The sequence below is a fragment of the Elephas maximus genome, chromosome 20, assembly GCF_024166365.1.
Source record: "Elephas maximus indicus isolate mEleMax1 chromosome 20, mEleMax1 primary haplotype, whole genome shotgun sequence".
Lineage (NCBI taxonomy): Eukaryota > Metazoa > Chordata > Mammalia > Proboscidea > Elephantidae > Elephas > Elephas maximus.
Genome location: NC_064838.1, coordinates 80,298,827 through 80,314,671, shown reverse-complemented (window position 1 = coordinate 80,314,671; position 15,845 = coordinate 80,298,827). Strand labels below are relative to the sequence as shown.

At 38.4% G+C, this 15,845-nt stretch overlaps 1 pseudogene; it reads left to right on the top strand.

Moving 5' to 3' along the window:
• Positions 1-14,905: 14,905 nt before the first annotated feature.
• LOC126064107 (olfactory receptor 5D18-like) lies at positions 14,906-15,845 on the top strand (annotated as a pseudogene).

The window sequence follows — 15,845 nt, the reverse complement described above, 5'->3', positions numbered from 1 at the left end:
ACTCAAATTCAGCTTCTAGTACAAAGACCAGACTTAATGATCTGACTGAGGCTGGAGGGACCCCAGAGAACATGGCCCCTGTACTCTCTGTTAGCCTAAAACTAAAGCCATTCCTGAAGTCAACTCTTCACACATAGATTACACTGGACTATAAGATATAAGACATAAAATGCTACTGGTGAAGAGTGTACTTCTTAGCTCAAGTAGACACGAGACTAAGTGGGCAGCTCCTGTCCCAAGGCAAGATAATGAGGCAGAGGGGTAAAGAAGCTGATTGAATGGACACAGGAAATACAGGGTGGAGAGGAGGAATGTGCTGTCCTAGTACAGGCAGAGCAACTAGGGTCACATAACTATGTGTTTATAAGTTTTTGTATGAGAAACTGATGTGATCTCTAAACTTTCACTTAAAACACAATTTAAAAAAATTTTGTTTGGTTGGCAATTGTTTGCTTTATTTTGTGTATGTCTGTCTCTCCATTGTCTTCTGGCCTCTAGAGTTGCTGGGGAGAAATCTGCAATGATTGTCCTGAAAGCACCTTGGTATGTTATGTTATGCTTTTGTCTTGCTGCTTTCAGAATTCTTGTACTTGGTTTTCGAGAATTTTATTAGAATACAGCATGGAGTTGCTCTTCTTTTACCTCTTTTAGTTGGGGTTTGTGTAGCTTTCTGTATTTAGAGGCTTGGTTCTCTCTTCATATCTGGAAAATTCAACTTACAACTTGGAAAATCATTTCCATGCATTGTTGTCATGGTGCTCTGGGATTAGAATAATTCTATTATTAGATTCCTTAATTGAATCTCATATTTCCTTTAGTGTTTATTTACTTTTCTTTGTTCTTTTCCCTTGAGTCTTGGTAAGTTCAGTTAATTTGTCTTCTAATTCATTTATTCTATCTTCCATATGTTCAACTCTATTGTTGAGGGTTTCTCTTGCTTTTTGTGATTCATTTGTTTTATTCTTCAGTTCCACTAGTTTTCTTTTTTTGAGGTTTTCAATTTCCACGTTGAGTCTTTTACTTTGTTGTTCTATTTGTTTCCCTGTCTCTGCTAATTTGTTTTTTGTGTGCTTTTTGCTTTCTTTAAACATATTTTTCACCACAGTCTGATAATTATCAACTCCTTGTCTTAGTTTGAACTCCATCGTAGAAATTTCTTTTTCTTCTTGTTTTGCGTTTGACTGGACTTTCTTCTCTTATGATTTTTTATGTTTTACTGTTTTTGTTGAACTTGCACCATTTTTTTATCTTTGTTATTTTACTTTAAATCTTTTATTTATTTCTTTATTTTTTAAATAATTTTTTTTGTGCTTTAAGTGAAAGTTTAGAAATCAAGTCAGTCTGTCACACATAAGCCTATATACACCTTACTACATACTCCCATTTACTCTCCACCTAATGAGTCAGCCCACTCCATCCCTCCAGTCTCTCATTTCTTGACCGTTTTGCCAGTTTCTAACCTTCTTTAACCTCCCATCTCCCCTCCAGACAGGAGATGCCAACACAGTCTCAAGTGCCCACTTGACACAAGTAGCTCACTCTTCATCACCATCTCTCTCCAACACATTGTCCAGTTCCTTCCATGCATGATGAGTTGTCTTCAGGAATAGTTCCTGTCCTGGGCCAATGGAAGGTTTGGGGACCACGACTGCCGGGATTCTTCTAGTCTCAGTCAGGCCATTAAGTCTGGACTTTTTAGGAGACTTTGGGGTCTGCATCCCACTGTTCTCCTGCTCCCTCAGGGTTTCTCTGTCAGGGCAATCATCGGTTTTGGCCGGGCACCATCTCGTTCTTCTGCTCTCAGGATGATGTAAGCCGATAGTTCATGTGGCCCTTTCTGTCTCTCGGGCTCATAGTTATCGTGTGACCTTGGTGTTCTTCATTCTCCTTTGATCCAGTTGGGTTGAGACCAATTGATGGATTTTAGATGGACGCTTGTTAACATTTAAGACCCCAGAGGCCACACTTCAAAGTGGTATGCAGAATGTTTTCATAATAGAATTTATTTTGCCAATTGATATAGAATTCCCCTTAAGCCATAGTCCCTAAACCCCAGTCCTTGCTCCACTGACCTTCGAAGCATTCAGTTTATCCCGAAAACTTCTTTGCTTTTGGTGCTGTCCAGTTGAGCTGAACTTCCCTGCATTGAGTATTATCCTTCCCTTCACCTAAAGTAGTTTTTATCTACCCACTAATCAGTAAATAACCCTCTCCCACTCTCCCTCCCTCCCCGTTCTCGTAACCACAAAAGAATGTGTTCTTCTCAGTTTATACTATTTCTCAAGATCTCATAATAGTGGTCTTATACAATATTTGTCCTTTTGCATCTGGCTAATTTCACTCAGCATAATGCCTTCCAGGTTCCTCCATGTTATGAAATGTTTCACAGATTCATCACTGTTCTTTATTGATGCATAGTATTCCATCATGTGAATATACCATAATTTATTTAACCATTCATCTGTTGATGGACACATTGGTTACTTCCAGCTTTTTGCTATTGTAAACAGTGCTGCAGTAAACATGGGTGTGCATATATCTGTGTGAAGGCTCTTATTTCTCTAGGGTATATGCTGAGGAGTGGGATTTCTGGGTTGTATGGTAGTTCTATTTCTAACTTTTTAAGAAAACGCCAGATAGATTTCCAAAGTGATTATACCATTTGACATTCCCACCAGCAGTGTATAAGAGTTCCAATCTCTCCGCAGCCTCTCCAACATTTATTATTTTGTGTTTTTTGGATTAATGCCAGCCTTGTTGGAGTGAGATGGAATCTCATCGTAGTTTTAATTTGCATTTCTCTAATGGCTAATGATCGAGAGCATTTTCTCATGTATCTGTTAGCTGCCTGAATATCTTCTTTAGTGAAGTGTGTGCTCATATCCTTTGCCCACTTCTTGATTGGGTTGTTTGTCTTTTCGTGGTTGAGTTTTAACAGAATCATATAGATTTTAGAGATCAGTTGCTGGTAGGAGATGTCATAGCTGAAAATTCTTTCCCAGTCTGTAGGTGGTCTTTTTACTCTTTTGGTGAAGTCTTCAGATGAGCATAGGTGATTGATTTCTAGGAGCTCCCAGTTATCTGGTTTATCTTCGTCATTTTTGGTAATGTTTTGTATTCTGTTTATGCCTTGTATTAGGGTTCCTAATGTTGTCCCTATTTTTTTCTTCCATGATCTTTATCGTTTTAGTCTTTATATTTAGGTCTTTGATCCACTTGGAGTTAGTTTTTGTGCATGGTGTGAGGTATGGGTCCTGTTTCATTTTTTTGCAAATGGATATCCAGTTATGCCAGCACCATTTGTTAAAAAGACTATCTTTTCCCCAATTAACTGACACTGGGCCTTTGTCAAAAATCAGCTGCCTATATGCGAATGGATTTACATCTGGGTTCTCAATTCTGTTCCATTGGTCTATGTGCCTGTGGTACCAGTACCAGGCTGTTTTGACTACTGTAGCTGTATAATAGGTTCTAAAATCAGGTAGAGTGAGGCCTCCCACTTTCTTCTTCCTTGTGAGTAATGCTTTACTTATCTGAGCCTTCTTTCCCTTCCATATGAAGTTGGTGATTTGTTTCTCCATCACGTTAAAAAATGTCATTGGAATTTGGATCGGTAGTGCATTGTATGTATAGATGGCTTTTGGTAGAATAGACATTTTTACTATGTTAAATCTTCTTATCCACGAGAAAGGTATGTTTTTCCACTTAAGTATGTCCTTTTTAGTTTCTTGCACTAGTACTTTGTAATTTTCTTTGTATAGGTCTTTTACATCTTTGGTAAGATTTATTCCTAAGTATTTTATCTTCTTGGGGGCTACTGTGAATGGTATTGATTTGGTGATTTCCTCTTCAATGTTCTTTTTGTTGATGTAGAGGAATCCAAGTAATTTTTGTATGTTTATCTTATAACCTGAGACTCTACCAAACTCTTCTATTAGTTTCAGTAGTTTTCTAGAGGATTCCGTAGGGTTTTCTGTGTATAAGATCATGTCATTTGTAAATAGAGATAATTTTACTTCTTCCTTGCCAATCCGGATGCCCTTTATTTCTTTGTCTAGCCTAATTGCTCTGGCTAGGGCCTCTAGCACAATGTTGAATAAAAGCGGTGATAAAGGGCATCCTTGTCTGGTTCCCGTTCTCAAGGGAAATGTTTTCAGGCCCTCTCCATTTAGAATGATGTTGGCTGTTGGCTTTGTATAGATACTCTTTATTATGTTGAGGAATTTTCCTTCAATTCCTATTTTGCTGAGAGTTTTTTTCATGAATGGGTGTTGGACTTTGTCAATTGCCTTTTCTGCATCAATTGATAAAATCATGTGGTTTTTGTCTTTTGTTTTATTTATATGGTGGATTACATTAATGGTTTTTCTAATATTAAACCAACCTTGCATACCTGGTATAAATCCCACTTGGTCATGTGGATTTTTTTTTTTTTTATATGTTGTTGTATTCTATTGGTTAGAATTTTGTTGAGGATTTTTGCATCCATGTCCATGAGGGATATAGATCTGTAATTTTCTTTTTTTTGTGGTGTCTTTCCCTGGTTTTGGTATCAGGGATATGGTGGCTTCATAGAATGAGTTAGGTAGTATTCCATCATTTTCCATGCTTTGAAATACCTTACGTAGTAGTGGTGTTAACGCTTCTCTCAAAGTTTGGTAGAACTCTACAGTGAAGTTGTCTGGGCCAGGGCTTTTTTTTTTGTGGGGAGCTTTTTGATTACTTTTTCAATATCTTTTTTTGTTATGGGTCTATTTAGTTGTTCTACTTCTGATTGTGTTAGTTTAGGTAGGTAGTGTTTTACTAGGAATTCACCCATTTCTTCTAGGTTTGCAAATTTTTTAGAGTACAATTTTTCATAATAATCTGATATGATTCTTTTAATTTCAGTTGGGTCTGTTGTGATATGGTCCATCTCGTGCCTTATTCAGGTTATTTGTTTCCTTTCCTGTATTTCTGTAGTCAGTCTGGCCAATGGTTTATCAATTTTGTTAATTTTTTCAAAGAACCAGCTTTTGGCTTTGTTAATTCTTTTGATTTTTTTTTCTGTTCTCTAATTCATTTAGTTCAGCTCTAATTTTTATTATTTGTTTTTTTTTTTCTGGTGCCTGATGGATTCTTTTATTGCTTGCTTTCTATTTGTTCAAGTTGTAGGGACAGTTCTCTGATTTGGCTCTTTCTTCTATATGTATGTGTGCATTTATCGGTTTAAATTGACCTCTGAGCACTGCTTTTTTGTGTCCCAGACATTTTGATAGGAAGTGTTTTCATTCTTGTTGCATTCTATGAATTTCTTTATTCCCTCCTTAATGTCCTCTATAACCCAGTCTTTTTTGAGCAGGGTATTGTTCAGTTTCCAAGTATTTGATTTCTTTTCCCTGATTTTTCTCGTATTGATTTCCACTTTTATGGCCTTGTGGTCTGAGAAGATGCTTTGTAATATTTCTATGTTTTGGATTCTGTAAAGGTTTGTTTTATGACCTAATATGTGATCTATTGTAGAGAATGTTCCATGTGCACTAGAAAAAAAAGGCATACTTTGCAGCTATCGGGTGGAGTGTTCTGTAGAAGTCTATGAGGTCAATTTTGTTTATTGTAGCAATTAGGTCTTCCGTGTCTCTATTGAGCTTCTTACTGGAAGTCCTATCCTTCTCTGAAAGTGGAGTGTTGAAGTCTCCTACTATAATTGTGGAGGTGTCTATCTCACTTATCAGTTCTGTTAAAGTTTGTTTTATGTATCTTGCAGCCCTGTCATTGGGTACATAAATATTTAATATGGTTATATCTTCCTGGTCAATTGTTCCTTTGATCATTATGTAGTGTCCTTCTTTATCCTTTGTGGTGGATTTAACTTTAAAGTCTATTTTGTCAGAAATTAATATTGCTTCTCCTGCTCTTTTTTGATTGTTGTTTGCTTGATATATTTTTTTCCGTCCTTTGAGTTTTAGTTTGTTTGTGTCTCTAAGTCTAAGGTGTGTCTCTTGTAGGCAGCATATAGACAGATCATGTTTCTTTATCCAGTCTGAAACTCTGTCTCTTTATTGGTGCATTTGTCCATTTACTTTCAGTGTAATTATAGATAAGTATGTGTTTAGTGCTGTCATTTTGATGCCTATTTGTGTGTGTTGTTGACAATTTCATTTTTCCACTTACTTTTTTGTGCCGAGATGTTTTTCTTTGTAAATCGTGTGTTCCTCATTTTCATAGTAGTTGAATTTATGTTTGCTGAGTCTTTACGTTTTTCTTTTAAGTTACGGAATTATTAGACCTCTTTGTGGTTACCTTAATATTTACCCCTATTTTTCCAAGTAAAAACCTAACCTGTATCGTCCTATATCACCTTGATTTCCTCTCCATATGGCAGTTCTATGCCTCCTGTATTTAGTCCCTCTTTTTTATTATTGTGATTTTTACCTAATGACTTCAATGATTCCCTGTTTTGAGCATTTTTTTCTTTTTAAAATTAATCTTAATTTGGTTTTGTGATTTCCCTATCTTAATTGATATCAGGATGTTCTGTTCTGTGACCTTGTGTTGTGTTGTTTTCTGATATTATTGATTTTCTGACCGAACAATTGCCTTTAGTATTTCTTGTAGCTTTGGTTTGGTTTTTGCAAATTCTCTAATCTTGTGTTTATCTATAAATGTTTTAATTTCACCTGCATATTTGAGAGAGAGTTTTGCTGGATATATGATCCTTGACTGGCAGTTTTTCCCCTTCAGTGCTCTATTTATGTCATCCCATTGCCTTCTTGACTGCATGGATTTTGCTGAGTAGTCTGAACTTATTGATTCTCCTTTGTAGGAGACCTTTCTTTTATCTCTGGCTGCTTTTAAAATTTTCTCTTTATCTTTGTTTTTGGCAAGTTTGATGATAATATGTCTTGGTGATTTTCTTTTTGGATCAATCTTATATGGGGTTCGATGGGCATCTTGGACAGACATCCCTTCATCTTTCATGATGTCAGGAAAGTTTTCTCCTGACAGGTCTTCAACTATTCTCTCTGTATTTTCTGTTATCCCTCCCTGTTCTGGAACTCCAATCACACACAAATTATTCTTCTTGATTGAGTCCCACATGATTCTTAGGGTTTCTTAATTTTTTTAAATTCTTTTATCTGATTTTTCTTCAACTATATTGGAGTCAATTGCCTTATCCTCCACCTCCCCCACTCTGCATTCCAGTTTCTCAATTCTGCTCCTCTGACTTCCTATTGAGTTGTCTAATTCTGTAATTTTACTGTTAAGCTTTTGGGTTCCTGAATGCTGTCTCTCTATGAATTCTTGCAGCTTATTAATTTTTACACTATGTTCTTGAATAATCTTTTTGAGTTCTTCAACTGCTTTATCAGTGTGTTCCTTGGCTTTTTCTGTAGACTGCATTATTTTATTTCTGAGGTCATCCCTGATGTCTTGAAGCATTCTGTAAATTAGTTTTTTATATTCTGCATCTGGCAATTCCAGGATTGTATCTTCGTTTGTGAAAGATTTTGATTCTTTAATTTGGGGAGTTGTAGAAGAAATCATGGTCTGCTTCTTTATGTGGTTTAATATCGAGTGCTGTCTCTGAGCCATCTCTAAGATATTGCCATGGTTTATTTTATATTTGCTGACCGAGTCTTATCTTGTTTTGTTTTCTTTCAATATATGTGATGGGCTACTAGATTGTGCTGTCTTGATTGTTGTAGCCTTTGAATCACTTATGTGCTATTACCAGCTGGTTTGGGCTGTTACCAGATATATAAGCCTAAGAGTCCATTCACTATTCTTGAGTAGAATCTGATTTTCGGTCACCAAGTGTGTGGAGTAGACTCTCACCTATTCACTTAGAGGAGTAGTGGTGATAGTTTTGTGCACCAGATTCTAGTAGCAGCAGGGGGTCACACTCCAGAGGGAGCAGGATGCTGACAGGCTTCCCCAAGTGCCAGTGAGGTAGGTGTGTCTCTATTCCTGAAGCACTTTGGTGGGTGGGCTCTGCAGCTGTACCTTAGGCACCAAATGCATGTACCTCTACAGATTGGTCGGTGTCACTATACTCAGTCCCCTATGGCAGGAGGCTAGGGGGTTTGGGTGGGGCTTCAGCCCTCAGTTCCCCGTTGTGGGTTAGTGAGAGCTCTGTTTAATAGGTAGAGATATGAGACCTGGGAAACTTGTCTTTCCAGTAATCCGCTAAAACAATTACAGTCAGATCACTATCAGGATTGCCTTTGCATTATAATAGTCACCTTTTTCCCTGTAGGGATGAAAGCCCAAGAATGTGGATCTCATATGCTTGGCTGGAGCTAGTTCTGTATTTTTAGTCCAATTTCAGGAAGTCAGGGAAGGATTTTTGGTCCCTGGTTTTTTTGTAGCTGCTTCTTCCAGGCCAGGAGAATGGGTTAGCAAAAGAGAAAAAAACCACAGAGCACTTCACTCTCTGTCCCAGGAAATTCCAATGTTAATGAAGCCGCCTGGGAAGAGGAAGGGAGGGATCAGATAGATAGGAGAGAGTAGCACCCTGGAATATAGACAAAGTTACCTATCCTGCTTGGTGGTGAAGATTCCCAAGGGTCGTGTAGCCTGTGTGGGTTGGCTGAGTCGAGACTGCCTCCTAGGGTCAGGCCCGTGTCCTGTGCTTGTGCTGTCTCAGAAGCTGTGGTCAGTTTCTCCTCTCCCAATCCAAAGCCGAGCAGCAAGGTTCCCTGGCTGGGGCGCTGCACTCCAGGCTCCAAAACCAGTCAATGCCTCCCGGTGACTTCTCCTCCTGTCAGCCGCATCACTGCGCTGCCTTCGTGCACTGGCTGGGCTTCCCCCGAGGTCAATTCTGGAGGCTAGGGCTGCGTTCCGTGTTTGCGCCATCTCAGGATGCCGTGCTCAGCTCCCCTATGCCTAGTCCAAAGCCCGGCACCAAGGTTTTCTGACTGGGAGACTGGCTCCAGGCTCCAAAAACAGTCGCTGCTTCCCCTTGGTTGCTCCTTCTCTCTAGCCCCGTCAGTGTGCAGCCTGCTTGGGCTGGCTGAGTGTCTACGGAGGTTACTCCAGGGGGCTAGGGGTTAGGGCTGTGTCCCGTGACTGCCCCACTTCAGCAAGCTGCAATCAGCCCCGCCACTCAGCACCCAGGAACCACGAGGGCTCAAGGCTGTGGCATGGGTCGCCGGTTCCAGAAGCGGTCCCTGCTTCAGGATGCAGCTTTTTGCTCCCCTGTCACTCAGGTCAACTCTTTAGATCTGTGTTTAACGGTCAGGGTTCGTAGATTGTCATGTATGTGATCGATTCACTTGTTTTTCCGAGTCTTTTTGCAAGAGGGATCCGAGGTAGTTTCTACCTAGTCAGCCATCTTGGCCTTGCCTCTCTAAATCTTTTATTTTTGTTTCATGGGAAAACTTTTTGATTGTACTCTCTAGTGTCACAGGGCCAAGCGCACACCTCCCAACCAAAAGAACGGGACCCTCACCCACCAGCTGTTCCATGGGACAAAGATGCAGCAGCCTACCTCTACAAAGACTTACAGCACTGAGGACCACATAGGGCAGCTCCACTCAGCCTCACGATGTTGCTATGAGTCAGAATCGACTCATCAGCAGTGGGCTTGGTATTGTCTTCTTGAATCTACTCGACAGCACTCTTATCCTCAGGCTTTTTTCATTGCTGATCCAGTAATTCTGAATGCTTGAACTCTGGAATTCAATAATCATGTGTGGGAAGGAGTGGTTTAGCTGTTCTCAGATACTGATGTAAGCGATGGAGCTTGGGTTTCCTTCAGCAAATGTGGGCTTTCTGTGTATTTCCCCATGAGTGCACCTGCTCGTAGTGGAAAAGTTTTCTTTCTGTTTTGCCCTGTCAGTCTGAAGAATTCCTCTAGCCCTACTGCCCTGGCTATTCCTCCTGGTCATAGTGCCTGTCCAAGTTGGGGCTCAGTGAGATTCAGTAGCACTTTCTCATATCACCATGGTCTTCCTTTGCCTCCTTCCAATTGCTTGACCTGAGAACTCCCAAAGGCACTTTGTGCACCTTTTAAATTATTAGGCTATAATAGCTTCCTCATATTAGTCCCTTTCCTGTGATTTCTGTTAGGGGTGTTTCCCAGCCCTATCCCAAAATGACTGTGATGAGTGAGCATTCCCAATGTTAGTGTGTAGCTTCTCCCAGCTTCTGTGCTCTTCCTGTACCTCCTCTCCCCCATGTCTAGACTTACTGACTCTTCTATACTTCAGATGTTATCTGGAGTTCTTGATCCAGTTCCAGAAATATTTGCTCTGTCTTGGAATAATTATATCAGTAGATGGTAGTTTTGTTTGCTTATGAGTGTGGATGTGTTTAATTAATTTATTTATCTTTATTGTGTTTGGATAGTATACTTGACAAAGCAAGAAGTTGGCAGTGATTTTTTCTAGCCAAAGTTATTCTGAAAAAAATTATTCTGGAATGAATGAAATCCCAGAACGTTGGCATTGAGCTTGTAATAAACCTGTATCATGATGGTTAGTTTATTTTATGAGACACAATACCTTGTCTCTTTTTTTTTCACCTTAACAAAACCACTTAATTCTGTTTCATCTGAGGATGCTTGTAATGAACCTGTTTAAACTGTCACTTTCAGAATCAATAAATTTTATGACGGTGTGATTTTTTTCTCTCTCAATTCGAGGAACAATAACTCATCTTAGAAAAGGTCTTTCTGATCTGATAACTTGACTTTAAAGTTATTTCCGTTGTATATCACTGGTGATTCCCAGACATGTGGGGGAAGCATTGAGTCTCTGTTGTGAGACTCAGGTGGATGTGCTGTGTGAAAAAGGGAAATAATTCTTGTCTGAAGGTTTTGTCATTGGATTCTGCAGATCTTATGATTGAGCACCTTTGCACTTGAAACAAATGAAAATGTTGAGAAGGAGTGAGGAAAAGGACCATGATACCACGGTAAGAACAACAAGCAACATCATGATAAATGGAGAAAAGATTGAAGTTGTCAAGGATTTCATTTTACTTGAATCCACAAAAAATACCCATGGAAACAGCAGACAAGAAATCAAATGACAAATTGCATTGGGCAATCTGCTGCAAAAGACATCTTATAAACCAAACCAAAAAACCAAATCCATTGCCATCGAGTCAATTTCGACTGACAGAGACCCTATAAGACAGAGTAGAACTGCCCCATAGAGTTTCCAAGGAGAGCCTGGTGGATTTGAACTGCCGGCCCTTTGGTTAGCAGCCATAATACTTAACCACTATGGCAACAGAGCTTCCGACATCTTATAAAGTGTCTATTATTAAAATAGTGTTGTATTTTGTCAAACAGATGTTCAAAAGCCATATGGGGATCTTTCCTTAGCCATAGGAGGAAAAGATGAAATTGGATCACTTTCTTACTCCACACATCAAAACAGGTTATGAAATTAAAGTTTAAAATTTAGATTACATGAATATACAGAAACTTCATATCAAAAACAAGAGAGAATAAATTAAAATGAAAAAAGAAATAAATGAGAAATCATCATTTCTATCACAGAGTTGAGCAGAAAAAGAAAATTAGTCCTATAGGAAAATGGACAGAAGATATGATGAAAGAGCCCACATGAAAGAAATATAAATAGCTCTAAAATGTACCAAGAGTTGTTCGATTGGACTCACAATAATAGAAATCAAAACTGCACTTAGACATCCTTTCTCACCTTTTAAAATAGCACATAGCATTCAGTCAACTCATATTTAATAGTTATGTCTCCTGTTGATAGATATACTTGATAATTATGGGAGAGTATGGAAATGTTCAGGAGACTGGGAAAGGTGACTTTGAAATATAACTTGTTTCTTATAAAATGTCCCTACTGATACTATAATTTTTCTCACGGTATTCTAGTACAGGTGAGAAAGGTAGTTAATTTTAATTGTTTATTTTGTGTCCTCTAGAGAATGAGGCAAGAGATAGTCTCTAGGGTTCATGATCCAAGGTTGTGAGTACAGATATAATACGGCATACACTTCACTCCCATCCAAGTTTCCCAGATGCAGGAAAAACCTTCCCTTTACCATTAGCAGGTTTGTTTTAAAATTCTAAAGACATAGTGATATTAACTTCAATGTAGGTTATCTAGGAAACAACTAATGGGTAATATGTAACCTTAAGATGTAGTGATTTCATGAGGAATATAGAACCATAGCAAAAGGTACATATCTGATCATACAAGGAACAGAATGTGTACCCTTTATGCACAGTGTGCATAGAGGAATTGACCTCTCAATAATAGCACCCTGGATGACAGATACCTTAGGTGGGGGAATAGATGTGCCCTGACAGTTTTCGGAATATGTATGTTCTTACTTCTATAAATTTTCGGAGCAGTTGTCAAGGTAGAATAGACAGGCATTTAAGCAGAATGGAATAATCAGTGATTAGACAGAATCTTTAGTAAAAAAGAATATCAATCTGTCAATCAATCTGTCTATCTGTCATCTATCTATCTATCTATCTATCTATCTATCTATCTATCTATCTATCTATCTATCTATCTATCTATCTATCTATCTATCTATCTATCTATCTATCTATCTATCTATCTATCTATCTATATCTATCTAATCTATCCGTCTATTGTTTGATCGATCTATCTATCCATCTTTCTATCAATTGATCTATCTATCTATCAATCTTTCTTTCGATCTATCTATCTTTCAAGCTTTAATTAAGATTTTAAAGCATTTCTCGGGGAACATATGTGTCTACTGATACCAAAAGAACGATGAAATGGGAGGAAATTATATGGAAGGAGATTTTAGTTCTCTTATTTCCTGGACTAAATGAGAGAATACATTTATTATCAATTTAACATCCACATTTGGTAGAAAAAAGGGCAATGACATTAAAGGCATGTATTTGATCAAAATTAAGGTTTAAATGCCTTAGATAAATAAAATATGGTGTTAAAAATGTTGTGATTAAAATTACTGTACGTGTGATGCTTTGGCTTTTGAGCACTCAGATTTATACCAGAACATGATAGGGTCATGAGGATCTCAGTCCACCACTAGACCTGATATCTTTATTTCTTGGCCATTTGACAATGATTTGTTAGGTTTCAGCATAAGAGATAAACTTATGAGAAATCATAGACAGAGAAAGAATTTCCCAGTATGTTGGGTTCTGAGAGGCACTGGCCACCAATTCTAGAAATGCAGTGATTCCTTTATATTATTGTTTTTACGTGAAATGACTTAAAAGTGCACTACTACTGCATGCTTTTATCTTCTACAGGCATAATATAGGGACAGAATGAGTATTCTAGATGTGTTGAAGGAAGAGAAGTAAGTTGGAGATACTTTGGGAATGGGAATTTCTCAGTGAAAGAGTATTTATTCCTGGTGTATAAACTTCTCTAAATCCCATTCTCCTGTGTATCATCTGGATGCTGCCCTCAAGTATATCGTTGTGGCACATAACAATGTCAGTGGAATACTTCCCAGATTTAGAGTCCCTAGTTTGCTCCCAAATTAAAGAGAGTGATCATTAATAAAGGAAATATACTAGTAGGTAGATCTATAAAATGGACCAGTGTTTGGGTAGGGAAATGGATACACGGTTGGGGGTCATTGTCTGGTCTTTATCTGCAGGTCTCTGGGAAAGTCAAGGCTTCTTCCGGTTTGTATTATGCCACTTCTAGAGAAAGGATGTAGGCCAGAATATTTTTATTTTATCATCTGTTCTAATTTCTTTTTTTTCCCAAAGCAATGAGAAAGAATTGAAACTTAACAACTATTAAAAAAACACCCTATTGGGCAGAATAGAAGTGCCCCACTGGGTTTCCAAGGCTGCAAATCTTTCCAGAACAGAGTGCCATAGCTTCCTCCTGCAGAGCAGCTGGTTGGTTCACACCCCTGAAACTTTGAATAGCAGGGAGTACTTTTAATCACTGAGCTGCCAGGGGTCCTGAGTGGAATTTAGGATTTCCTAATTTGAAAAACATTAAAAAAAAAAAATGCCAGCTTGGAATCATGATGACCCCATATGTGTAAGAGTAGAACTATCCTCCAGAACGTTTTCAGTGGCTGATTTTTCTGAAGTCACTAGCCCTTTATTCAAAGGCTCCACTGGGTGGACTGGAACCTCCAAACTTTTGGATTGGCTGCCAAGGGCATTAACCATTGGCACCAATTAGGCTGATAAAACAAATTAATTAAGATTTATTTTGGAATCAGGTTTACTGTGTCAGAAAGAAAAAAACTAAGGTTAACATACTGTGCAGCATTAACAATAAAAACATAAATGGGAAGTGTTAAGGCTGTCCATTCTTTATGTCCATAGTGTGTACCTGTACTGTGTTAGCTAATAAAATAATTTAGACAATTCTGATTTTTGCTATTGACTGTGGAGCTGACATAATTTGTCACTGCATCGGGCGGGGCTTGTCTTTTACAAGCTGATAATATTTAAGGAGAACTGAAAGTGTTAAGTGAGGATTTGATTTAAAATTACCGTATAATCCCAGAAACCTTGGTGGTGTAGTGGTTAAGAGATTGACTGCTAATCAAAAGGCAGGCAATTTGAATCCAGCTTCTCCTTGGATACCCTATGGGGCAGTTCAATCTGTCCTATAGAGTTGTTATGAGCCAAAATTGACTTGGTGGCAATGAATTCTTATACAATACTTAAATCTCATTTTATATATTCATAAATACTAAAAATTGGACTCAAGGCCTTAAACAAAATTCAGTTCAATGGTGTTTCTTAAGAAAAAAAAATAGTTACCATGTTTTAAAATTTTAGAAGCTTATCATTTGTTGATTAACGAACACATAGATTCTGAAAAAGGCATTATTTCCAGTCCTAGCAGAGGATAGTTGACTAAGCTTCCTGTATCGTTACTATGCTTATTTATTTATTTTTTAATTTCCAGGACTGACTTTCAGATTTCAATAAACTGAAGCCATGTTTCTCTCAGAGGGAAATAGAAGCAGGGCCAAGTTCATCCTTTTGGGTTTCTCAGATTGCCCAGAACTGCAGGTTCCTCTCTTCTTGATATTTCTGGCCATCTACAGTGTCACTGTTGTAGGGAATCTTGGGATGATTGTAATCATCAAAATTAACCCCAAACTTCACATCCCCATGTACTTTTTCCTCAGCCACCTCTCATTTGTGGATTTGTGCTATTCCTCCATCATTGCTCCCAAAATGCTGGGGAACCTAGTTGCAGAAGACAGAAGCATTTCATTTTTAGGATGTGTCGTTCAATTTTTTTTCTTTTCTACCTTTGTGGTGACTGAAATCTTTTTATTAGCTGTAATGGCCTATGACCGCTTTGTAGCCATTTGCAACCCTCTGCTGTACACAGTTGCCATGTCCCAGAGACTCTGTGCGATGCTGGTGGCAGAATCATATACATGGGGAGTAGGGTGTTCCTTGATACTCACATGCTCTACTTTGAAGTTATCTTTTCATGGTTCCAACACAATCAATCACTTCTTCTGCGAGTTATCCTCTCTTCTCTCCCTTTCCTGCTCTGATACTTCTGTCAGCCAGTTGCTGGTTTTCATCTTTGCTACTTTTAATGTGGTGAGTGCATTACTCATCATTCTCACTTCTTATGTGTTTATTGTTGTCACCATCTTGAAAATGAGTTCAGCCAGTGGACGTCGTAAGGCATTCTCTACCTGTGCATCTCATCTGACTGCTATTACCATCATCCATGGCACCATCTTCTTCCTCTACTGTGTGCCCAACTCTGAAAACTCCAGGCACACGGTCAAAGTAGCCTCTGTTTTACACAGTGGTGATCCCCATGTTGAATCCCTTGATCTACAGTCTGAGGAATAAGGATGTCAAGAATACAGTCAGCAAGATAATGGACACTAGAGTCTTTTCTCATTGA